We start from the raw sequence: 26288 nt of genomic DNA, 5'->3' as shown, positions 1-26288 counted from the left end.
ACGGAATTCCGAGAACAATGGAAGAGTTCCGAAGCATTTTTAAACGTCAGCGGAATTCCGAGAACAATGAAAGAGTTGCGAAGCATTATTAAACGTCAGCGGAATTCCGAGAACAATGGAAGAGTTGTGAAGCATTTTTAAACTTCAGCGGAATTACGAGAACAATGGAAGAGTTCCGAAGCATTTTTAAACATGAGCAGAATTACGAGAACAATGGAAGAGATTTTAAGCATTTTTAAACTTCAGCGGAATTCCGAGAACAATACAAGATTTCCGAAGCATTTTTATATGTCAGCGGAATTCCGAGAACAATGGAAGAGTACCGAACAATTTTTAAACGTCAGCGGAATTCCGAGAACAATGGAAGAGTTCCGAAGCATTTTTAAATGTCAGCGGAATTCTGAGAACAATGGAAGAGTTCTGAAGCATTTTTAAACGTCAGCGGAATTTTGAAAACAATGGAAGATTTCCGAAGCATTTTTAAATGTCAGCGGAATTCCGAGAACAATGGAAGAGTACCGAAGCATTTTTAAACGTCAGCGGAATTCCGAGAACAAGGAAAGAGTTGCGAAGCATTATTAAACGTCAGCGAAATTCCGAGAACAATGGAAGAGTTCTGAAGCATTTTTAAACTTCAGCAGAATTCCGAGAACAGTGGAAGAGTTTCGAAGCATTTTTAAACTTCAACGGAATTCCGAGAACAATGGAAGAGTTCAGAAGCATTTTTAAACGTCAGCGGAATTCCGAGAACAATGGAAGAGTTCCGAAGCATTTTTAAACGTCAGCAGAATTCTGAGAACAATGGAAAAGTTCTGAAGCATTTTTAAACGTCAGCGGAATTTTGAAAACAATGGAAGATTTCCGAAGCATTTTTGAACGTCAGCGGAATTCTGAGAACAATGGAAGAGTTCTGAAGCATTTTTAAACTTCAGCAGAATTCCAAGAACAATGGAAGAGTTCTGAAGCATTTTTAAACTTCAGCAGAATTCTGAGAGCAATGGAAGAGTTCCAAAGCATTTTAAAAGTTCAGCAGAATTCCGAGAACAATTGAAGAGTTGCGAAGCATTTTTAAACGTCAGCGGAATGCCGAGAACAATGCAAGATTTCCGAAGCATTTTTATATGTCAGCGGAATTCCGAGAACAAGGAAAGAGTTGCGAAGCATTATTAAACGTCAGCGAAATTCCGAGAACAATGGAAGAGTTCTGAAGCATTTTTAAACTTCAGCAGAATTCCGAGAACAGTGGAAGAGTTTCGAAGCATTTTTAAACTTCAACGGAATTCCGAGAACAATGGAAGAGTTCAGAAGCATTTTTAAACGTCAGCGGAATTCCGAGAACAATGGAAGAGTTCCGAAGCATTTTTAAACGTCAGCAGAATTCTGAGAACAATGGAAAAGTTCTGAAGCATTTTTAAACGTCAGCGGAATTTTGAAAACAATGGAAGATTTCCAAAGCATTTTTGAACGTCAGCGGAATTCTGAGAACAATGGAAGAGTTCTGAAGCATTTTTAAACTTCAGCAGAATTCCAAGAACAATGGAAGAGTTCTGAAGCATTTTTAAACTTCAGCAGAATTCTGAGAGCAATGGAAGAGTTCCAAAGCATTTTAAAAGTTCAGCAGAATTCCGAGAACAATTGAAGAGTTGCGAAGCATTTTTAAACGTCAGCGGAATGCCGAGAACAATGCAAGATTTCCGAAGCATTTTTATATGTCAGCGGAATTCCGAGAACAAAGGAAGAGTACCGAAGCATTTTTAAATTTCAGCGGAATTCCGAGAACAATGAAAGAGTTGCGAAGCATTATTAAACGTCAGCGGAATTCCGAGAACAATGGAAGAGTTCTGAAGCATTTTTAAACTTCAGCAGAATTCTGAGAACAATGGAAGAGTTTCGAAGCATTTTTAAACTTCAACGGAATTCCGAGAACAATGGAAGAGTTCCGAAGCATTTTTAAACGTCAGCGGAATTCCGAGAACAATGAAAGAGTTGCGAAGCATTATTAAACGTCAGCGGAATTCCGAGAACAATGGAAGAGTTGTGAAGCATTTTTAAACTTCAGCGGAATTACGAGAACAATGGAAGAGTTCCGAAGCATTTTTAAACATGAGCAGAATTACGAGAACAATGGAAGAGATTTTAAGCATTTTTAAACTTCAGCGGAATTCCGAGAACAATACAAGATTTCCGAAGCATTTTTATATGTCAGCGGAATTCCGAGAACAATGGAAGAGTACCGAACAATTTTTAAACGTCAGCGGAATTCCGAGAACAATGGAAGAGTTCCGAAGCATTTTTAAATGTCAGCGGAATTCTGAGAACAATGGAAGAGTTCTGAAGCATTTTTAAACGTCAGCGGAATTTTGAAAACAATGGAAGATTTCCGAAGCATTTTTAAATGTCAGCGGAATTCCGAGAACAATGGAAGAGTACCGAAGCATTTTTAAACGTCAGCGGAATTCCGAGAACAATGGAAGAGTTCTGAAGCATTTTTAAACTTCAGCAGAATTCCGAGAACAGTGGAAGAGTTTCGAAGCATTTTTAAACTTCAACGGAATTCCGAGAACAATGGAAGAGTTCAGAAGCATTTTTAAACGTCAGCGGAATTCCGAGAACAATGGAAGAGTTCCGAAGCATTTTTAAACGTCAGCAGAATTCTGAGAACAATGGAAAAGTTCTGAAGCATTTTTAAACGTCAGCGGAATTTTGAAAACAATGGAAGATTTCCGAAGCATTTTTGAACGTCAGCGGAATTCTGAGAACAATGGAAGAGTTCTGAAGCATTTTTAAACTTCAGCAGAATTCCGAGAACAATGGAAGAGTTCCGAAGCATTTTTAAACTTCAGCAGAATTCCGAGAACAATATAAGAGATTTTAAGCATTTTTAAACTTCAGCGGAATTCCGAGAACAATAGAAAGGTTCCGAAGCATTTTTAAAATTCACACGAATTCCGAGAATAATGGAAGAGTTCACATGAATTTTTAAACTTCAGCAGAATTCCTAGAACAATGGAAGAGTTCCGAAGCATTTTTAAACTTCAGTGGAATTCCGAGAACAATGGAAGAGTTCCGAAGAATTTTTAAACGTCAGCGGAATTCCGAGAACAATGGAAGAGTACCGAAGCATTTTAAAACGTCATCGGAATTCCGAGAACAATGGAAGAGTTCCGAAGCATTTTTAAACGTCAGAAGAATTCCGAGAACAATGGAAGAGTACCGAAGCATTTTTAAACGTCAGCGGAATTCTGAGAACAATGGAAGGGTTCCGAAGCATTTTTAAACTTCAGCAGAATTCCGAGAACAATGGAAGAGTTCCGAAGCATTTTTAAACTTCAACGGAATTTCGAGAACAATGGAAGAGTTCCGAAGCATTTTTAAACGTCAGCAGAATTCCGAGAACAATGTAAGAGTTCTGAAGCATTTTTAAACTTCAGCAGAATTCTGAGAGCAATGGAAGAGTTCCAAAGCATTTTAAAAGTTCAGCATAATTCCGAGAACAATAGAAGAGTTCCGAAGCATTTTTAAACGTCAGCGGAATGCCGAGAACAATGCAAGATTTCCGAAGCATTTTTATATGTCAGCGGAATTCCGAGAACAAAGGAAGAGTACCGAAGCATTTTTAAACGTCAGCGGAATTCTGAGAACAATGGAAGAGTTCTGAAGCATTTTTAAATTTCAGCGGAATTCCGAGAACAATGAAAGAGTTGCGAAGCATTATTAAACGTCAGCGGAATTCCGAGAACAATGGAAGAGTTCTGAAGCATTTTTAAACTTCAGCAGAATTCTGAGAACAATGGAAGAGTTTCGAAGCATTTTTAAACTTCAACGGAATTCCGAGAACAATGAAAGAGTTGCGAAGCATTTTTATATGTCAGTGGAATTCCGAGAACAAAGGAAGAGTACCGAAGCATTTTTAAACGTCAGCGGAATTCCGAGAACAATGAAAGAGTTGCGAAGCATTATTAAACGTCAGCGGAATTCCGAGAACAATTGAAGAGTTCCGAAGCATTTTTAAACGTCAGCGGAATGCCGAGAACAATGCAAGATTTCCGAAGCATTTTTATATGTCAGCGGAATTCCGAGAACAAAGGAAGAGTACCGAAGCATTTTTAAACGTCAGCGGAATTCTGAGAACAATGGAAGAGTTCCGAAGCATTTTTAAATTTCAGCGGAATTCCGAGAACAATGAAAGAGTTGCGAAGCATTATTAAACGTCAGCGGAATTCCGAGAACAATGGAAGAGTTCTGAAGCATTTTTAACCTTCAGCAGAATTCTGAGAACAATGGAAGAGTTTCGAAGCATTTTTAAACTTCAACGGAATTCCGAGAACAATGGAAGAGTTCCGAAGCATTTTTAATTGTCAGCGGAATTCCGAGAACAATGGAAGAGTACCGAAGCATTTTAAAACGTCATCGGAATTCCGAGAACAATGGAAGAGTTCCGAAGCTTTTTTAAACTTCAGCGGAAATACGAGAACAATGGAAGAGTTCCGAAGCATTTTTAAACATGAGCAGAATTACGAGAACAATGGAAGAGATTTTAAGCATTTTTAAACTTCAGCGGAATTCCGAGAACAATAGAAGAGTTCCGAAGCATTTTTAAACATGAGCAGAATTCCGAGAACAATGGAAGAGTTCTGAAGCATTTTTAAACTTCAGCAGAATTCTGAGAACAATGGAAGAGTTTCGAAGCATTTTTAAACTTCAACGGAATTCCGAGAACAATGAAAGAGTTGCGAAGCATTTTTATATGTCAGTGGAATTCCGAGAACAAAGGAAGAGTACCGAAGCATTTTTAAACGTCAGCGGAATTCCGAGAACAATGAAAGAGTTGCGAAGCATTATTAAACGTCAGCGGAATTCCGAGAACAATTGAAGAGTTCCGAAGCATTTTTAAACGTCAGCGGAATGCCGAGAACAATGCAAGATTTCCGAAGCATTTTTATATGTCAGCGGAATTCCGAGAACAAAGGAAGAGTACCGAAGCATTTTTAAACGTCAGCGGAATTCTGAGAACAATGGAAGAGTTCCGAAGCATTTTTAAATTTCAGCGGAATTCCGAGAACAATGAAAGAGTTGCGAAGCATTATTAAACGTCAGCGGAATTCCGAGAACAATGGAAGAGTTCTGAAGCATTTTTAACCTTCAGCAGAATTCTGAGAACAATGGAAGAGTTTCGAAGCATTTTTAAACTTCAACGGAATTCCGAGAACAATGGAAGAGTTCCGAAGCATTTTTAATTGTCAGCGGAATTCCGAGAACAATGGAAGAGTACCGAAGCATTTTAAAACGTCATCGGAATTCCGAGAACAATGGAAGAGTTCCGAAGCTTTTTTAAACTTCAGCGGAATTACGAGAACAATGGAAGAGTTCCGAAGCATTTTTAAACATGAGCAGAATTACGAGAACAATGGAAGAGATTTTAAGCATTTTTAAACTTCAGCGGAATTCCGAGAACAATAGAAGAGTTCCGAAGCATTTTTAAACATGAGCAGAATTACGAGAACAATGGAAGAGATTTTAAGCATTTTTAAACTTCAGCGGAATTCCGAGAACAATACAAGATTTCCGAAGCATTTTTATATGTCAGCGGAATTCCGAGAACAATGGAAGAGTACCGAACAATTTTTAAACGTCAGCGGAATTCCGAGAACAATGGAAGAGTTCCGAAGCATTTTTAAATGTCAGCGGAATTCTGAGAATAATGGAAGAGTTCTGAAGCATTTTTAAACTTCAGCAGAATTCCGAGAACAGTGGAAGAGTTTCGAAGCATTTTTAAACTTCAACGGAATTCCGAGAACAATGGAAGAGTTCAGAAGCATTTTTAAACATGAGCAGAATTCCGAGAACAATGAAAGAGTTGCGAAGCATTATTAAACGTCAGCGGAATTCCGAGAACAATGGAAGAGTTCTGAAGCATTTTTAAACGTCAGCGGAATTTTGAAAACAATGGAAGATTTCCGTAGCATTTTTAAACGTCAGCGGAATTCCGAGAACAACGGAAGAGTACCGAAGCATTTTTAAATTTCAGCGGAATTCCGAGAACAATGAAAGAGTTGCGAAGCATTATTAAACGTCAGCGGAATTCCGAGAACAATGGAAGAGTTCTGAAGCATTTTTAAACTTCAGCAGAATTCTGAGAACAATGGAAGAGTTCTGAAGCATTTTTAAACTTCAGCAGAATTCTGAGAACAATGGAAGAGTTTCGAAGCATTTTTAAACTTCAACGGAATTCCGAGAACAATGGAAGAGTTCCGAAGCATTTTTAAACGTCAGCGGAATTCCGAGAACAATGAAAGAGTTGCGAAGCATTATTAAACGTCAGCGGAATTCCGAGAACAATGGAAGAGTTGTGAAGCATTTTTAAACTTCAGCGGAATTACGAGAACAATGGAAGAGTTCCGAAGCATTTTTAAACATGAGCAGAATTACGAGAACAATGGAAGAGATTTTAAGCATTTTTAAACTTCAGCGGAATTCCGAGAACAATACAAGATTTCCGAAGCATTTTTATATGTCAGCGGAATTCCGAGAACAATGGAAGAGTACCGAACAATTTTTAAACGTCAGCGGAATTCCGAGAACAATGGAAGAGTTCCGAAGCATTTTTAAATGTCAGCGGAATTCTGAGAACAATGGAAGAGTTCTGAAGCATTTTTAAACGTCAGCGGAATTTTGAAAACAATGGAAGATTTCCGAAGCATTTTTAAATGTCAGCGGAATTCCGAGAACAATGGAAGAGTACCGAAGCATTTTTAAACGTCAGCGGAATTCCGAGAACAAGGAAAGAGTTGCGAAGCATTATTAAACGTCAGCGAAATTCCGAGAACAATGGAAGAGTTCTGAAGCATTTTTAAACTTCAGCAGAATTCCGAGAACAGTGGAAGAGTTTCGAAGCATTTTTAAACTTCAACGGAATTCCGAGAACAATGGAAGAGTTCAGAAGCATTTTTAAATGTCAGCGGAATTCCGAGAACAATGGAAGAGTTCCGAAGCATTTTTAAACGTCAGCAGAATTCTGAGAACAATGGAAAAGTTCTGAAGCATTTTTAAACGTCAGCGGAATTTTGAAAACAATGGAAGATTTCCGAAGCATTTTTGAACGTCAGCGGAATTCTGAGAACAATGGAAGAGTTCTGAAGCATTTTTAAACTTCAGCAGAATTCCAAGAACAATGGAAGAGTTCTGAAGCATTTTTAAACTTCAGCAGAATTCTGAGAGCAATGGAAGAGTTCCAAAGCATTTTAAAAGTTCAGCAGAATTCCGAGAACAATTGAAGAGTTGCGAAGCATTTTTAAACGTCAGCGGAATGCCGAGAACAATGCAAGATTTCCGAAGCATTTTTATATGTCAGCGGAATTCCGAGAACAAAGGAAGAGTACCGAAGCATTTTTAAATTTCAGCGGAATTCCGAGAACAATGAAAGAGTTGCGAAGCATTATTAAACGTCAGCGGAATTCCGAGAACAATGGAAGAGTTCTGAAGCATTTTTAAACTTCAGCAGAATTCTGAGAACAATGGAAGAGTTTCGAAGCATTTTTAAACTTCAACGGAATTCCGAGAACAATGGAAGAGTTCCGAAGCATTTTTAAACGTCAGCGGAATTCCGAGAACAATGAAAGAGTTGCGAAGCATTATTAAACGTCAGCGGAATTCCGAGAACAATGGAAGAGTTGTGAAGCATTTTTAAACTTCAGCGGAATTACGAGAACAATGGAAGAGTTCCGAAGCATTTTTAAACATGAGCAGAATTACGAGAACAATGGAAGAGATTTTAAGCATTTTTAAACTTCAGCGGAATTCCGAGAACAATACAAGATTTCCGAAGCATTTTTATATGTCAGCGGAATTCCGAGAACAATGGAAGAGTACCGAACAATTTTTAAACGTCAGCGGAATTCCGAGAACAATGGAAGAGTTCCGAAGCATTTTTAAATGTCAGCGGAATTCTGAGAACAATGGAAGAGTTCTGAAGCATTTTTAAACGTCAGCGGAATTTTGAAAACAATGGAAGATTTCCGAAGCATTTTTAAATGTCAGCGGAATTCCGAGAACAATGGAAGAGTACCGAAGCATTTTTAAACGTCAGCGGAATTCCGAGAACAAGGAAAGAGTTGCGAAGCATTATTAAACGTCAGCGAAATTCCGAGAACAATGGAAGAGTTCTGAAGCATTTTTAAACTTCAGCAGAATTCCGAGAACAGTGGAAGAGTTTCGAAGCATTTTTAAACTTCAACGGAATTCCGAGAACAATGGAAGAGTTCAGAAGCATTTTTAAACGTCAGCGGAATTCCGAGAACAATGGAAGAGTTCCGAAGCATTTTTAAACGTCAGCAGAATTCTGAGAACAATGGAAAAGTTCTGAAGCATTTTTAAACGTCAGCGGAATTTTGAAAACAATGGAAGATTTCCGAAGCATTTTTGAACGTCAGCGGAATTCTGAGAACAATGGAAGAGTTCTGAAGCATTTTTAAACTTCAGCAGAATTCCGAGAACAATGGAAGAGTTCCGAAGCATTTTTAAACTTCAGCAGAATTCCGAGAACAATATAAGAGATTTTAAGCATTTTTAAACTTCAGCGGAATTCCGAGAACAATAGAAAGGTTCCGAAGCATTTTTAAAATTCACACGAATTCCGAGAATAATGGAAGAGTTCACATGAATTTTTAAACTTCAGCAGAATTCCTAGAACAATGGAAGAGTTCCGAAGCATTTTTAAACTTCAGTGGAATTCCGAGAACAATGGAAGAGTTCCGAAGAATTTTTAAACGTCAGCGGAATTCCGAGAACAATGGAAGAGTACCGAAGCATTTTAAAACGTCATCGGAATTCCGAGAACAATGGAAGAGTTCCGAAGCATTTTTAAACGTCAGAAGAATTCCGAGAACAATGGAAGAGTACCGAAGCATTTTTAAACGTCAGCGGAATTCTGAGAACAATGGAAGGGTTCCGAAGCATTTTTAATTGTCAGCGGAATTCCGAGAACAATGGAAGAGTACCGAAGCATTTTAAAACGTCATCGGAATTCCGAGAACAATGGAAGAGTTCCGAAGCTTTTTTAAACTTCAGCGGAATTACGAGAACAATGGAAGAGTTCCGAAGCATTTTTAAACATGAGCAGAATTACGAGAACAATGGAAGAGATTTTAAGCATTTTTAAACTTCAGCGGAATTCCGAGAACAATAGAAGAGTTCCGAAGCATTTTTAAACATGAGCAGAATTACGAGAACAATGGAAGAGATTTTAAGCATTTTTAAACTTCAGCGGAATTCCGAGAACAATACAAGATTTCCGAAGCATTTTTATATGTCAGCGGAATTCCGAGAACAATGGAAGAGTACCGAACAATTTTTAAACGTCAGCGGAATTCCGAGAACAATGGAAGAGTTCCGAAGCATTTTTAAATGTCAGCGGAATTCTGAGAATAATGGAAGAGTTCTGAAGCATTTTTAAACTTCAGCAGAATTCCGAGAACAGTGGAAGAGTTTCGAAGCATTTTTAAACTTCAACGGAATTCCGAGAACAATGGAAGAGTTCAGAAGCATTTTTAAACATGAGCAGAATTCCGAGAACAATGAAAGAGTTGCGAAGCATTATTAAACGTCAGCGGAATTCCGAGAACAATGGAAGAGTTCTGAAGCATTTTTAAACGTCAGCGGAATTTTGAAAACAATGGAAGATTTCCGTAGCATTTTTAAACGTCAGCGGAATTCCGAGAACAACGGAAGAGTACCGAAGCATTTTTAAATTTCAGCGGAATTCCGAGAACAATGAAAGAGTTGCGAAGCATTATTAAACGTCAGCGGAATTCCGAGAACAATGGAAGAGTTCTGAAGCATTTTTAAACTTCAGCAGAATTCTGAGAACAATGGAAGAGTTCTGAAGCATTTTTAAACTTCAGCAGAATTCTGAGAACAATGGAAGAGTTTCGAAGCATTTTTAAACTTCAACGGAATTCCGAGAACAATGGAAGAGTTCCGAAGCATTTTTAAACGTCAGCGGAATTCCGAGAACAATGAAAGAGTTGCGAAGCATTATTAAACGTCAGCGGAATTCCGAGAACAATGGAAGAGTTGTGAAGCATTTTTAAACTTCAGCGGAATTACGAGAACAATGGAAGAGTTCCGAAGCATTTTTAAACATGAGCAGAATTACGAGAACAATGGAAGAGATTTTAAGCATTTTTAAACTTCAGCGGAATTCCGAGAACAATACAAGATTTCCGAAGCATTTTTATATGTCAGCGGAATTCCGAGAACAATGGAAGAGTACCGAACAATTTTTAAACGTCAGCGGAATTCCGAGAACAATGGAAGAGTTCCGAAGCATTTTTAAATGTCAGCGGAATTCTGAGAACAATGGAAGAGTTCTGAAGCATTTTTAAACGTCAGCGGAATTTTGAAAACAATGGAAGATTTCCGAAGCATTTTTAAATGTCAGCGGAATTCCGAGAACAATGGAAGAGTACCGAAGCATTTTTAAATGTCAGCGGAATTCCGAGAACAAGGAAAGAGTTGCGAAGCATTATTAAACGTCAGCGAAATTCCGAGAACAATGGAAGAGTTCTGAAGCATTTTTAAACTTCAGCAGAATTCCGAGAACAGTGGAAGAGTTTCGAAGCATTTTTAAACTTCAACGGAATTCCGAGAACAATGGAAGAGTTCAGAAGCATTTTTAAATGTCAGCGGAATTCCGAGAACAATGGAAGAGTTCCGAAGCATTTTTAAACGTCAGCAGAATTCTGAGAACAATGGAAAAGTTCTGAAGCATTTTTAAACGTCAGCGGAATTTTGAAAACAATGGAAGATTTCCGAAGCATTTTTGAACGTCAGCGGAATTCTGAGAACAATGGAAGAGTTCTGAAGCATTTTTAAACTTCAGCAGAATTCCAAGAACAATGGAAGAGTTCTGAAGCATTTTTAAACTTCAGCAGAATTCTGAGAGCAATGGAAGAGTTCCAAAGCATTTTAAAAGTTCAGCAGAATTCCGAGAACAATTGAAGAGTTGCGAAGCATTTTTAAACGTCAGCGGAATGCCGAGAACAATGCAAGATTTCCGAAGCATTTTTATATGTCAGCGGAATTCCGAGAACAAAGGAAGAGTACCGAAGCATTTTTAAATTTCAGCGGAATTCCGAGAACAATGAAAGAGTTGCGAAGCATTATTAAACGTCAGCGGAATTCCGAGAACAATGGAAGAGTTCTGAAGCATTTTTAAACTTCAGCAGAATTCTGAGAACAATGGAAGAGTTTCGAAGCATTTTTAAACTTCAACGGAATTCCGAGAACAATGGAAGAGTTCCGAAGCATTTTTAAACGTCAGCGGAATTCCGAGAACAATGAAAGAGTTGCGAAGCATTATTAAACGTCAGCGGAATTCCGAGAACAATGGAAGAGTTGTGAAGCATTTTTAAACTTCAGCGGAATTACGAGAACAATGGAAGAGTTCCGAAGCATTTTTAAACATGAGCAGAATTACGAGAACAATGGAAGAGATTTTAAGCATTTTTAAACTTCAGCGGAATTCCGAGAACAATACAAGATTTCCGAAGCATTTTTATATGTCAGCGGAATTCCGAGAACAATGGAAGAGTACCGAACAATTTTTAAACGTCAGCGGAATTCCGAGAACAATGGAAGAGTTCCGAAGCATTTTTAAATGTCAGCGGAATTCTGAGAACAATGGAAGAGTTCTGAAGCATTTTTAAACGTCAGCGGAATTTTGAAAACAATGGAAGATTTCCGAAGCATTTTTAAATGTCAGCGGAATTCCGAGAACAATGGAAGAGTACCGAAGCATTTTTAAACGTCAGCGGAATTCCGAGAACAAGGAAAGAGTTGCGAAGCATTATTAAACGTCAGCGAAATTCCGAGAACAATGGAAGAGTTCTGAAGCATTTTTAAACTTCAGCAGAATTCCGAGAACAGTGGAAGAGTTTCGAAGCATTTTTAAACTTCAACGGAATTCCGAGAACAATGGAAGAGTTCAGAAGCATTTTTAAACGTCAGCGGAATTCCGAGAACAATGGAAGAGTTCCGAAGCATTTTTAAACGTCAGCAGAATTCTGAGAACAATGGAAAAGTTCTGAAGCATTTTTAAACGTCAGCGGAATTTTGAAAACAATGGAAGATTTCCGAAGCATTTTTGAACGTCAGCGGAATTCTGAGAACAATGGAAGAGTTCTGAAGCATTTTTAAACTTCAGCAGAATTCCGAGAACAATGGAAGAGTTCCGAAGCATTTTTAAACTTCAGCAGAATTCCGAGAACAATATAAGAGATTTTAAGCATTTTTAAACTTCAGCGGAATTCCGAGAACAATAGAAAGGTTCCGAAGCATTTTTAAAATTCACACGAATTCCGAGAATAATGGAAGAGTTCACATGAATTTTTAAACTTCAGCAGAATTCCTAGAACAATGGAAGAGTTCCGAAGCATTTTTAAACTTCAGTGGAATTCCGAGAACAATGGAAGAGTTCCGAAGAATTTTTAAACGTCAGCGGAATTCCGAGAACAATGGAAGAGTACCGAAGCATTTTAAAACGTCATCGGAATTCCGAGAACAATGGAAGAGTTCCGAAGCATTTTTAAACGTCAGAAGAATTCCGAGAACAATGGAAGAGTACCGAAGCATTTTTAAACGTCAGCGGAATTCTGAGAACAATGGAAGGGTTCCGAAGCATTTTTAAACTTCAGCAGAATTCCGAGAACAATGGAAGAGTTCCGAAGCATTTTTAAACTTCAACGGAATTTCGAGAACAATGGAAGAGTTCCGAAGCATTTTTAAACGTCAGCAGAATTCCGAGAACAATGTAAGAGTTCTGAAGCATTTTTAAACTTCAGCAGAATTCTGAGAGCAATGGAAGAGTTCCAAAGCATTTTAAAAGTTCAGCATAATTCCGAGAACAATTGAAGAGTTCCGAAGCATTTTTAAACGTCAGCGGAATGCCGAGAACAATGCAAGATTTCCGAAGCATTTTTATATGTCAGCGGAATTCCGAGAACAAAGGAAGAGTACCGAAGCATTTTTAAACGTCAGCGGAATTCTGAGAACAATGGAAGAGTTCTGAAGCATTTTTAAATTTCAGCGGAATTCCGAGAACAATGAAAGAGTTGCGAAGCATTATTAAACGTCAGCGGAATTCCGAGAACAATGGAAGAGTTCTGAAGCATTTTTAAACTTCAGCAGAATTCTGAGAACAATGGAAGAGTTTCGAAGCATTTTTAAACTTCAACGGAATTCCGAGAACAATGAAAGAGTTGCGAAGCATTTTTATATGTCAGTGGAATTCCGAGAACAAAGGAAGAGTACCGAAGCATTTTTAAACGTCAGCGGAATTCCGAGAACAATGAAAGAGTTGCGAAGCATTATTAAACGTCAGCGGAATTCCGAGAACAATTGAAGAGTTCCGAAGCATTTTTAAACGTCAGCGGAATGCCGAGAACAATGCAAGATTTCCGAAGCATTTTTATATGTCAGCGGAATTCCGAGAACAAAGGAAGAGTACCGAAGCATTTTTAAACGTCAGCGGAATTCTGAGAACAATGGAAGAGTTCCGAAGCATTTTTAAATTTCAGCGGAATTCCGAGAACAATGAAAGAGTTGCGAAGCATTATTAAACGTCAGCGGAATTCCGAGAACAATGGAAGAGTTCTGAAGCATTTTTAACCTTCAGCAGAATTCTGAGAACAATGGAAGAGTTTCGAAGCATTTTTAAACTTCAACGGAATTCCGAGAACAATGGAAGAGTTCCGAAGCATTTTTAATTGTCAGCGGAATTCCGAGAACAATGGAAGAGTACCGAAGCATTTTAAAACGTCATCGGAATTCCGAGAACAATGGAAGAGTTCCGAAGCTTTTTTAAACTTCAGCGGAATTACGAGAACAATGGAAGAGTTCCGAAGCATTTTTAAACATGAGCAGAATTACGAGAACAATGGAAGAGATTTTAAGCATTTTTAAACTTCAGCGGAATTCCGAGAACAATAGAAGAGTTCCGAAGCATTTTTAAACATGAGCAGAATTCCGAGAACAATGGAAGAGTTCTGAAGCATTTTTAAACTTCAGCAGAATTCTGAGAACAATGGAAGAGTTTCGAAGCATTTTTAAACTTCAACGGAATTCCGAGAACAATGAAAGAGTTGCGAAGCATTTTTATATGTCAGTGGAATTCCGAGAACAAAGGAAGAGTACCGAAGCATTTTTAAACGTCAGCGGAATTCCGAGAACAATGAAAGAGTTGCGAAGCATTATTAAACGTCAGCGGAATTCCGAGAACAATTGAAGAGTTCCGAAGCATTTTTAAACGTCAGCGGAATGCCGAGAACAATGCAAGATTTCCGAAGCATTTTTATATGTCAGCGGAATTCCGAGAACAAAGGAAGAGTACCGAAGCATTTTTAAACGTCAGCGGAATTCTGAGAACAATGGAAGAGTTCCGAAGCATTTTTAAATTTCAGCGGAATTCCGAGAACAATGAAAGAGTTGCGAAGCATTATTAAACGTCAGCGGAATTCCGAGAACAATGGAAGAGTTCTGAAGCATTTTTAACCTTCAGCAGAATTCTGAGAACAATGGAAGAGTTTCGAAGCATTTTTAAACTTCAACGGAATTCCGAGAACAATGGAAGAGTTCCGAAGCATTTTTAATTGTCAGCGGAATTCCGAGAACAATGGAAGAGTACCGAAGCATTTTAAAACGTCATCGGAATTCCGAGAACAATGGAAGAGTTCCGAAGCTTTTTTAAACTTCAGCGGAATTACGAGAACAATGGAAGAGTTCCGAAGCATTTTTAAACATGAGCAGAATTACGAGAACAATGGAAGAGATTTTAAGCATTTTTAAACTTCAGCGGAATTCCGAGAACAATAGAAGAGTTCCGAAGCATTTTTAAACATGAGCAGAATTACGAGAACAATGGAAGAGATTTTAAGCATTTTTAAACTTCAGCGGAATTCCGAGAACAATACAAGATTTCCGAAACATTTTTATATGTCAGCGGAATTCCGAGAACAATGGAAGAGTACCGAACAATTTTTAAACGTCAGCGGAATTCCGAGAACAATGGAAGAGTTCCGAAGCATTTTTAAATGTCAGCGGAATTCTGAGAATAATGGAAGAGTTCTGAAGCATTTTTAAACTTCAGCAGAATTCCGAGAACAATGGAAGAGTTCAGAAGCATTTTTAAACATGAGCAGAATTACGAGAACAATGGAAGAGATTTTAAGCATTTTTAAACTTCAGCGGAATTCCGAGAACAAGGAAAGAGTTGCGAAGCATTATTAAACGTCAGCGAAATTCCGAGAACAATGGAAGAGTTCTGAAGCATTTTTAAACTTCAGCAGAATTCCGAGAACAGTGGAAGAGTTTCGAAGCATTTTTAAACTTCAACGGAATTCCGAGAACAATGGAAGAGTTCAGAAGCATTTTTAAACGGCAGCGGAATTCCGAGAACAATGGAAGAGTTCCGAAGCATTTTTAAACGTCAGCAGAATTCTGAGAACAATGGAAAAGTTCTGAAGCATTTTTAAACGTCAGCGGAATTTTGAAAACAATGGAAGATTTACGAAGCATTTTTGAACGTCAGCGGAATTCTGAGAACAATGGAAGAGTTCTGAAGCATTTTTAAACTTCAGCAGAATTCCGAGAACAATGGAAGAGTTCCGAAGCATTTTTAAACTTCAGCGGAATTCCGAGAACAATATAAGAGATTGTAAGCATTTTTAAACTTCAGCGGAATTCCGAGAACAATAGAAAAGTTCCGAAGCATTTTTAAAATTCACACGAATTCCGAGAATAATGGAAGAGTTTCGAAGCATTTTTAAACGTCAACGGAATTCCGAGAACAATGGAAGAGTTCCGAAGCATTTTTAAACGTCAGCGGAATTCCGAGAACAAGGAAAGAGTTGCGAAGCATTATTAAACGTCAGCGAAATTCCGAGAACAATGGAAGAGTTCTGAAGCATTTTTAAACTTCAGCAGAATTCCGAGAACAGTGGAAGAGTTTCGAAGCATTTTTAATCTTCAACGGAATTCCGAGAACAATGGAAGAGTTCCGAAGCATTTTTAAACGTCAGCAGAATTCTGAGAACAATGGAAAAGTTCTGAAGCATTTTTAAATGTCAGCGGAATTTTGAAAACAATGGAAGATTTCCGAAGCATTTTTGAACGTCAGCGGAATTCTGAGAACAATGGAAGAGTTCTGAAGCATTTTTAAACTTCAGCAGAATTCCGAGAACAATGGAAGAGTTCCGAAGCATTTTTAAACTTCAGCGGAATTCCGAGAACAATATAAGAGATTTTAAGCATTTTTAAACTTCAGCGGAATTCCGAGAACAATAGAAAAGTTCCGAAGCATTTTTAAAATTCACACGAATTCCGAGAATAATGGAAGAGTTCACATGAATTTTTAAACTTCAGCAGAATTCCTAGAACAATGGAAGAGTTCCGAAGCATTTTTAAACTTCAGTGGAATTCCGAGAACAATGTAAGAGTTCCGAAGAATTTTTAAACGTCAGCGGAATTCCGAGAACAATGGAAGAGTTCCGAAGCATTTTTAAACTTCAACGGAATTTCGAGAACAATGGAAGAGTTCCGAAGCATTTTTAAACGTCAGCAGAATTCCGAGAACAATGTAAGAGTTCTGAAGCATTTTTAAACTTCAGCAGAATTCTGAGAGCAATGGAAGAGTTCCAAAGCATTTTAAAAGTTCAGCAGAATTCCGAGAACAATTGAAGAGTTGCGAAGCATTTTTAAACGTCAGCGGAATGCCGAGAACAATGCAAGATTTCCGAAGCATTTTTATATGTCAGCGGAATTCCGAGAACAAAGGAAGAGTACCGAAGCATTTTTAAATTTCAGCGGAATTCCGAGAACATTGAAAGAGTTGCGAAGCATTATTAAACGTCAGCGGAATTCCGAGAACAATGGAAGAGTTCTGAAGCATTTTTAAACTTCAGCAGAATTCTGAGAACAATGGAAGAGTTTCGAAGCATTTTTAAACTTCAACGGAATTCCGAGAACAATGGAAGAGTTCCAAAGCATTTTTAAACGTCAGCGGAATTCCGAGAACAATGAAAGAGTTGCGAAGCATTTTTAAGCGTCAGCAGAATTCTGAGAACAATGGAAGAGATTTTAAGCATTTTTAAACTTCAGCGGAATTCCGAGAACAAGGAAAGAGTTGCGAAGCATTATTAAACGTCAGCGAAATTCCGAGAACAATGGAAGAGTTCTGAAGCATTTTTAAACTTCAGCAGAATTCCGAGAACAGTGGAAGAGTTTCGAAGCATTTTTAAACTTCAACGGAATTCCGAGAACAATGGAAGAGTTCAGAAGCATTTTTAAACGGCAGCGGAATTCCGAGAACAATGGAAGAGTTCCGAAGCATTTTTAAACGTCAGCAGAATTCTGAGAACAATGGAAAAGTTCTGAAGCATTTTTAAACGTCAGCGGAATTTTGAAAACAATGGAAGATTTACGAAGCATTTTTGAACGTCAGCGGAATTCTGAGAACAATGGAAGAGTTCTGAAGCATTTTTAAACTTCAGCAGAATTCCGAGAACAATGGAAGAGTTCCGAAGCATTTTTAAACTTCAGCGGAATTCCGAGAACAATATAAGAGATTGTAAGCATTTTTAAACTTCAGCGGAATTCCGAGAACAATAGAAAAGTTCCGAAGCATTTTTAAAATTCACACGAATTCCGAGAATAATGGAAGAGTTTCGAAGCATTTTTAAACGTCAACGGAATTCCGAGAACAATGGAAGAGTTCCGAAGCATTTTTAAACGTCAGCGGAATTCCGAGAACAAGGAAAGAGTTGCGAAGCATTATTAAACGTCAGCGAAATTCCGAGAACAATGGAAGAGTTCTGAAGCATTTTTAAACTTCAGCAGAATTCCGAGAACAGTGGAAGAGTTTCGAAGCATTTTTAATCTTCAACGGAATTCCGAGAACAATGGAAGAGTTCCGAAGCATTTTTAAACGTCAGCAGAATTCTGAGAACAATGGAAAAGTTCTGAAGCATTTTTAAATGTCAGCGGAATTTTGAAAACAATGGAAGATTTCCGAAGCATTTTTGAACGTCAGCGGAATTCTGAGAACAATGGAAGAGTTCTGAAGCATTTTTAAACTTCAGCAGAATTCCGAGAACAATGGAAGAGTTCCGAAGCATTTTTAAACTTCAGCGGAATTCCGAGAACAATATAAGAGATTTTAAGCATTTTTAAACTTCAGCGGAATTCCGAGAACAATAGAAAAGTTCCGAAGCATTTTTAAAATTCACACGAATTCCGAGAATAATGGAAGAGTTCACATGAATTTTTAAACTTCAGCAGAATTCCTAGAACAATGGAAGAGTTCCGAAGCATTTTTAAACTTCAGTGGAATTCCGAGAACAATGTAAGAGTTCCGAAGAATTTTTAAACGTCAGCGGAATTCCGAGAACAATGGAAGAGTTCCGAAGCATTTTTAAACTTCAACGGAATTTCGAGAACAATGGAAGAGTTCCGAAGCATTTTTAAACGTCAGCAGAATTCCGAGAACAATGTAAGAGTTCTGAAGCATTTTTAAACTTCAGCAGAATTCTGAGAGCAATGGAAGAGTTCCAAAGCATTTTAAAAGTTCAGCAGAATTCCGAGAACAATTGAAGAGTTGCGAAGCATTTTTAAACGTCAGCGGAATGCCGAGAACAATGCAAGATTTCCGAAGCATTTTTATATGTCAGCGGAATTCCGAGAACAAAGGAAGAGTACCGAAGCATTTTTAAATTTCAGCGGAATTCCGAGAACAATGAAAGAGTTGCGAAGCATTATTAAACGTCAGCGGAATTCCGAGAACAATGGAAGAGTTCTGAAGCATTTTTAAACTTCAGCAGAATTCTGAGAACAATGGAAGAGTTTCGAAGCATTTTTAAACTTCAACGGAATTCCGAGAACAATGGAAGAGTTCCAAAGCATTTTTAAACGTCAGCGGAATTCCGAGAACAATGAAAGAGTTGCGAAGCATTATTAAACGTCAGCGGAATTCCGAGAACAATGGAAGAGTTGTGAAGCATTTTTAAACTTCAGCGGAATTACGAGAACAATGGAAGAGTTCCGAAGCATTTTTAAACATGAGCAGAATTACGAGAACAATGGAAGAGATTTTAAGCATTTTTAAACTTCAGCGGAATTCCGAGAACAATACAAGATTTCCGAAGCATTTTTATATGTCAGCGGAATTCCGAGAACAATGGAAGAGTACCGAACAATTTTTAAACGTCAGCGGAATTCCGAGAACAATGGAAGAGTTCTGAAGCATTTTTAAACGTCAGCGGAATTTTGAAAACAATGGAAGATTTCCGAAGCATTTTTAAATGTCAGCGGAATTCCGAGAACAATGGAAGAGTACCGAAGCATTTTTAAACGTCAGCGGAATTCCGAGAACAAGGAAAGAGTTGCGAAGCATTATTAAACGTCAGCGAAATTCCGAGAACAATGGAAGAGTTCTGAAGCATTTTTAAACTTCAGCAGAATTCCGAGAACAGTTTAAGAGTTTCGAAGCATTTTTAAACTTCAACGGAATTCCGAGAACAATGGAAGAGTTCAGAAGCATTTTTAAACGTCAGCGGAATTCCGAGAACAATGGAAGAGTTCCGAAGCATTTTTAAACGTCAGCAGAATTCTGAGAACAATGGAAAAGTTCTGAAGCATTTTTAAACGTCAGCGGAATTTTGAAAACAATGGAAGATTTCCGAAGCATTTTTGAACGTCAGCGGAATTCTGAGAACAATGGAAGAGTTCCGAAGCATTTTTAAACGTCAGCAGAATTCTGAGAACAATGGAAGAGTTTCGAAGCATTTTTAAACTTCAGCAGAATTCCGAGAACAATGGAAGAGTTCCGAAGCATTTTTAAACTTCAATGGAATTTCGAGAACAATGGAAGAGTTCACATGAATTTTTAAACTTCAGCAGAATTCCTAGAACAATGGACGAGTTCCGAAGCATTTTTAAACTTCAGTGGAATTCCGAGAACAATGGAAGAGTTCCGAAGAATTTTTAAACGTCAGCGGAATTCCGAGAACAATGGAAGAGTACCGAAGCATTTTAAAACGTCATCGGAATTCCGAGAACAATGGAAGAGTTCCGAAGCATTTTTAAACGTCAGCAGAATTCTGAGAACAATGGAAGAGTTTCGAAGCATTTTTAAACTTCAGCAGAATTCCGAGAACAATGGAAGAGTTCCGAAGCATTTTTAAACTTCAATGGAATTTCGAGAACAATGGAAGAGTTCCGAAGCATTTTTAAACGTCAGCAGAATTCCGAGAACAATGTAAGAGTTCTGAAGCATTTTTAAACTTCAGCAGAATTCTCAGAGCAATGGAAGAGTTCCAAAGCATTTTAAAAGTTCAGCAGAATTCCGAGAACAATTGAAGAGTTCCGAAGCATTTTTAAACGTCAGCGGAATGCCGAGAACAATGCAAGATTTCCGAAGCATTTTTATATGTCAGCGGAATTCCGAGAACAAAGGAAGAGTTCTGAAGCATTTTTAAATTTCAGCGGAATTCCGAGAACAATGAAAGAGTTGGAAGCATTATTAAACGTCAGCGGAATTCCGAGAACAATGGAAGAGTACCGAAGCATTTTTAAACGTCAGCGGAATTCTGAGAACAATGGAAGAGTTCTGAAGCATTTTTAAATTTCAGCGGAATTCCGAGAACAATGAAAGAGTTGGAAGCATTATTAAACGTCAGCGGAATTCCGAGAACAATGGAAGAGTTTCGAAGCATTTTTAAACTTCAACGGAATTCCGAGAACAATGGAAGAGTTCCGAAGCATTTTTAATCGTCAGCGGAATTCCGAGAACAATGAAAGAGTTGCGAATCATTATTAAACGTCAGCGGAATTCCGAGAACAATGGAAGAGTTGTGAAGCATTTTTAAACGTCATCGGAATTCCGAGAACAATGGAAGAGTTTCGAAGCATTTTTAAACTTCAACGGAATTCCGAGAACAATGGAAGAGTTCTGAAGCATTTTTAAGCGTCAGCGGAATTTTGAAAACAATGGAAGATTTCCGAAGCATTTTTAAACGTCAGCGGAATTCTGAGAACAATGGAAGAGTTCCGAAGCATTTTTAAACTTCAGCAGAATTCCGAGAACAATGGAAGGGTTCCGAAGCATTTTTAAACTACAACGGAATTCCGAGAACAATGGAAGAGTTCAGAAGCATTTTTAAACGTCAGCGGAATTACGAGAACAATGGAAGAGTTCCGAAGCATTTTTAAACATGAGCAGAATTACGAGAACAATGGAAGAGATTTTAAGCATTTTTAAACTTCAGCGGAATTCCGAGAACAATACAAGATTTCTGAAGCATTTTTATATGTCAGCGGAATTCCGAGAACAATGGAAGAGTACCGAACAATTTTTAAACGTCAGCGGAATTCCGAGAACAATGGAAGAGTTCTGAAGCATTTTTAAACGTCAGCGGAATTTTGAAAACAATGGAAGATTTCCGAAGCATTTTTAAATGTCAGCGGAATTCCGAGAACAATGGAAGAGTACCGAAGCATTTTTAAACGTCAGCGGAATTCCGAGAACAAGGAAAGAGTTGCGAAGCATTATTAAACGTCAGCGAAATTCCGAGAACAATGGAAGAGTTCTGAAGCATTTTTAAACTTCAGCAGAATTCCGAGAACAGTTTAAGAGTTTCGAAGCATTTTTAAACTTCAGCGGAATTCCGAGAACAATACAAGATTTCCGAAGCATTTTTATATGTCAGCGGAATTCCGAGAACAATGGAAGAGTACCGAACAATTTTTAAACGTCAGCGGAATTCTGAGAACAATGGAAGAGTTCTGAAGCATTTTTAAACGTCAGCGGAATTTTGAAAACAATGGAAGATTTCCGAAGCATTTTTAAATGTCAGCGGAATTCCGAGAACAATGGAAGAGTACCGAAGCATTTTTAAACGTCAGCGGAATTCCGAGAACAAGGAAAGAGTTGCGAAGCATTATTAAACTTCAGCAGAATTCCTAGAACAATGGACGAGTTCCGAAGCATTTTTAAACTTCAGTGGAATTCCGAGAACAATGGAAGAGTTCCGAAGAATTTTTAAACGTCAGCGGAATTCCGAGAACAATGGAAGAGTACCGAAGCATTTTAAAACGTCATCGGAATTCCGAGAACAATGGAAGAGTTCCGAAGCATTTTTAAACGTCAGCAGAATTCCGAGAACCATGGAAGAGTACCGAAGCATTTTTAAACGTCAGCGGAATTCTGAGAACAATGGAAGAGTTTCGAAGCATTTTTAAACTTCAGCAGAATTCTGAGAACAATGGAAGAGTTCCGAAGCATTTTTAAACTTCAATGGAATTTCGAGAACAATGGAAGAGTTCCGAAGCATTTTTAAACGTCAGCAGAATTCCGAGAACAATGTAAGAGTTCTGAAGCATTTTTAAACTTCAGCAGAATTCTCAGAGCAATGGAAGAGTTCCAAAGCATTTTAAAAGTTCAGCAGAATTCCGAGAACAATTGAAGAGTTCCGAAGCATTTTTAAACGTCAGCGGAATGCCGAGAACAATGCAAGATTTCCGAAGCATTTTTATATGTCAGCGGAATTCCGAGAACAAAGGAAGAGTACCGAAGCATTTTTAAACGTCAGCGGAATTCTGAGAACAATGGAAGAGTTCTGAAGCATTTTTAAATTTCAGCGGAATTCCGAGAACAATGAAAGAGTTGCGAAGCATTATTAAACGTCAGCGGAATTCCGAGAACAATGGAAGAGTTCTGAAGCATTTTTAAACTTCAGCAGAATTCTGAGAACAATGGAAGAGTTTCGAAGCATTTTTAAACTTCAACGGAATTCCGAGAACAATGGAAGAGTTCCGAAGCATTTTTAATCGTCAGCGGAATTCCGAGAACAATGGAAGAGTTCCGAAGCATTTTTAAACGTCAGCAGAATTCTGAGAACAATGGAAGAGTTTCGAAGCATTTTTAAACTTCAACGGAATTCCGAGAACAATGGAAGAGTTCTGAAGCATTTTTAAGCGTCAGCGGAATTTTGAAAACAATGGAAGATTTCCGAAGCATTTTTAAACGTCAGCGGAATTCTGAGAACAATGGAAGAGTTCCGAAGCATTTTTAAACTTCAGCAGAATTCCGAGAACAATGGAAGGGTTCCGAAGCATTTTTAAACTACAACGGAATTCCGAGAACAATGGAAGAGTTCCGAAGCATTTTTAAACGTCAGCGGAATTCCGAGAACAATGGAAGAGTTCCGAAGCATTTTTAAACGTCAGCAGAATTCTGAGAACAATGGAAAAGTTCTGAAGCATTTTTAAACGTCAGCGGAATTTTGAAAACAATGGAAGATTTCCGAAGCATTTTTGAACGTCAGCGGAATTCTGAGAACAATGGAAGAGTTCTGAAGCATTTTTAATCTTCAGCAGAATTCCGAGAACAATGGAAGAGTTCCGAAGCATTTTTAAACTTCAGCGGAATTCCGAGAACAATATAAGAGATTTTAAGCATTTTTAAACTTCAGCGGAATTCCGAGAACAATAGAAAAGTTCCGAAGCATTTTTAAAATTCACAGGAATTCCGAGAATAATGGAAGAGTTTCGAAGCATTTTTAAACTTCAACGGAATTCCGAGAACAATGGAAGAGTTCCGAAGCATTTTTAAACGTCAGCGGAATTCCGAGAACAAGGAAAGAGTTGAGAAGCATAATTAAACGTCAGCGAAATTCCGAGAACAATGGAAGAGTTCTGAAGCATTTTTAAACTTCAGCAGAATTCCGAGAACAGTGGAAGAGTTTCGAAGCATTTTTAAACTTCAACGGAATTCCGAGAACAATGGAAGAGTTCAGAAGCTTTTTTAAACGTCAGCGGAATTCCGAGAACAATGGAAGAGTTCCGAAGCATTTTTAAACGTCAGCAGAATTCTGAGAACAATGGAAAAGTTCTGAAGCATTTTTAAACGTCAGCGGAATTTTGAAAACAATGGAAGATTTCCGAAGCATTTTTGAACGTCAGCGGAATTCTGAGAACAATGGAAGAGTTCTGAAGCATTTTTAAACTTCAGCAGAATTCCGAGAACAATGGAAGAGTTCCGAAGCATTTTTAAACTTCAGCGGAATTCCGAGAACAATATAAGAGATTTTAAGCATTTTTAAACTTCAGCGGAATTCCGAGAACAATAGAAAAGTTCCGAAGCATTTTTAAAATTCACACGAATTCCGAGAATAATGGAAGAGTTCACATGAATTTTTAAACTTCAGCAGAATTCCTAGAACAATGGAAGAGTTCCGAAGCATTTTTAAACTTCAGTGGAATTCTGAGAACAATGGAAGAGTTCCGAAGAATTTTTAAACGTCAGCGGAATTCCGAGAACAATGGAAGAGTACCGAAGCATTTTAAAACGTCATCGGAATTCCGAGAACAATGGAAGAGTTCCGAAGCATTTTTAAACTTCAGCAGAATTCCGAAAACAATGGAAGAGTACCGAAGCATTTTTAAACGTCAGCGGAATTCTGAGAACAATGGAAGAGTTTCGAAGCATTTTTAAACTTCAGCAGAATTCCGAGAACAATGTAAGAGTTCTGAAGCATTTTTAAACTTCAGCAGAATTCTGAGAGCAATGGAAGAGTTCCAAAGCATTTTAAAAGTTCAGCAGAATTCCGAGAACAATTGAAGAGTTCCGAAGCATTTTTAAACGTCAGCGGAATGCCGAGAACAATGCAAGATTTCCGAAGCATTTTTATATGTCAGCGGAATTCCGAGAACAAAGGAAGAGTACCGAAGCATTTTTAAATTTCAGCGGAATTCCGAGAACAATGAAAGAGTTGCGAAGCATTATTAAACGTCAGCGGAATTCCGAGAACAATGGAAGAGTTCTGAAGCATTTTTAAACTTCAGCAGAATTCTGAGAACAATGGAAGAGTTTCAAAGCATTTTTAAACTTCAACGGAATTCCGAGAACAATGGAAGAGTTCCGAAGCATTTTTAAACGTCAGCGGAATTCCGAGAACAATGAAAGAGTTGCGAAGCATTATTAAACGTCAGCGGAATTCCGAGAACAATGGAAGAGTTGTGAAGCATTTTTAAACTTCAGCGGAATTACGAGAACAATGGAAGAGTTCCGAAGCATTTTTAAACATGAGCAGAATTACGAGAACAATGGAAGAGATTTTAAGCATTTTTAAACTTCAGCGGAATTCCGAGAACAATACAAGATTTCCGAAGCATTTTTATATGTCAGCGGAATTCCGAGAACAATGGAAGAGTACCGAACAATTTTTAAACGTCAGCGGAATTCCGAGAACAATGGAAGAGTTCCGAAGCATTTTTAAATGTCAGCGGAATTCTGAGAACAATGGAAGAGTTCTGAAGCATTTTTAAACGTCAGCGGAATTTTGAAAACAATGGAAGATTTCCGAAGCATTTTTAAATGTCAGCGGAATTCCGAGAACAATGGAAGAGTACCGAAGCATTTTTAAACTTCAGCGGAATTCCGAGAACAATATAAGAGATTTTAAGCATTTTTAAACTTCAGCGGAATTCCGAGAACAATAGAAAAGTTCCGAAGCATTTTTAAAATTCACACGAATTCCGAGAATAATGGAAGAGTTCACATGAATTTTTAAACTTCAGCAGAATTCCTAGAACAATGGAAGAGTTCCGAAGCATTTTTAAACGTCAGCGGAATTCCGAGAACAATGGAAGAGTTCCGAAGCATTTTTAAACGTCAGCGGAATTCCGAGAACAATGGAAGAGTTCTGAAGCATTTTTAAGAGTCAGCGGAATTTTGAAAACAATGGAAGATTTCCGAAGCATTTTTAAATGTCAGCAGAATTCCGAGAAAAATGGAAGGGTTCCGAAGCATTTTTAAACGTCAGCAGAATTCTGAGAACAATGGAAGAGTTCAGAAGCATTTTTAAACGTCAGCGGAATTCCGAGAACAATGGAAGAGTTCCGAAGCATTTTTAAACGTCAGCAGAATTCTGAGAACAATGGAAAAGTTCTGAAGCATTTTTAAACGTCAGCGGAATTTTGAAAACAATGGAAGATTTCCGAAGCATTTTTGAACGTCAGCGGAATTCTGAGAACAATGGAAGAGTTCTGAAGCATTTTTAAACTTCAGCAGAATTCCGAGAACAATGGAAGAGTTCCGAAGCATTTTTAAACTTCAGCGGAATTCCGAGAACAATATAAGAGATTTTAAGCATTTTTAAACTTCAGCGGAATTCCGAGAACAATAGAAAAGTTCCGAAGCATTTTTAAAATTCACACGAATTCCGAGAATAATGGAAGAG

This window comes from Phyllobates terribilis, unplaced genomic scaffold, assembly GCF_046119375.1.
Source record: "Phyllobates terribilis strain yellow unplaced genomic scaffold, ASM4611937v1 Scaffold_22__1_contigs__length_20350403, whole genome shotgun sequence".
NCBI classification, from domain to species: Eukaryota; Metazoa; Chordata; class Amphibia; order Anura; family Dendrobatidae; genus Phyllobates; species Phyllobates terribilis.
This window is presented reverse-complemented; position numbering follows the sequence as displayed.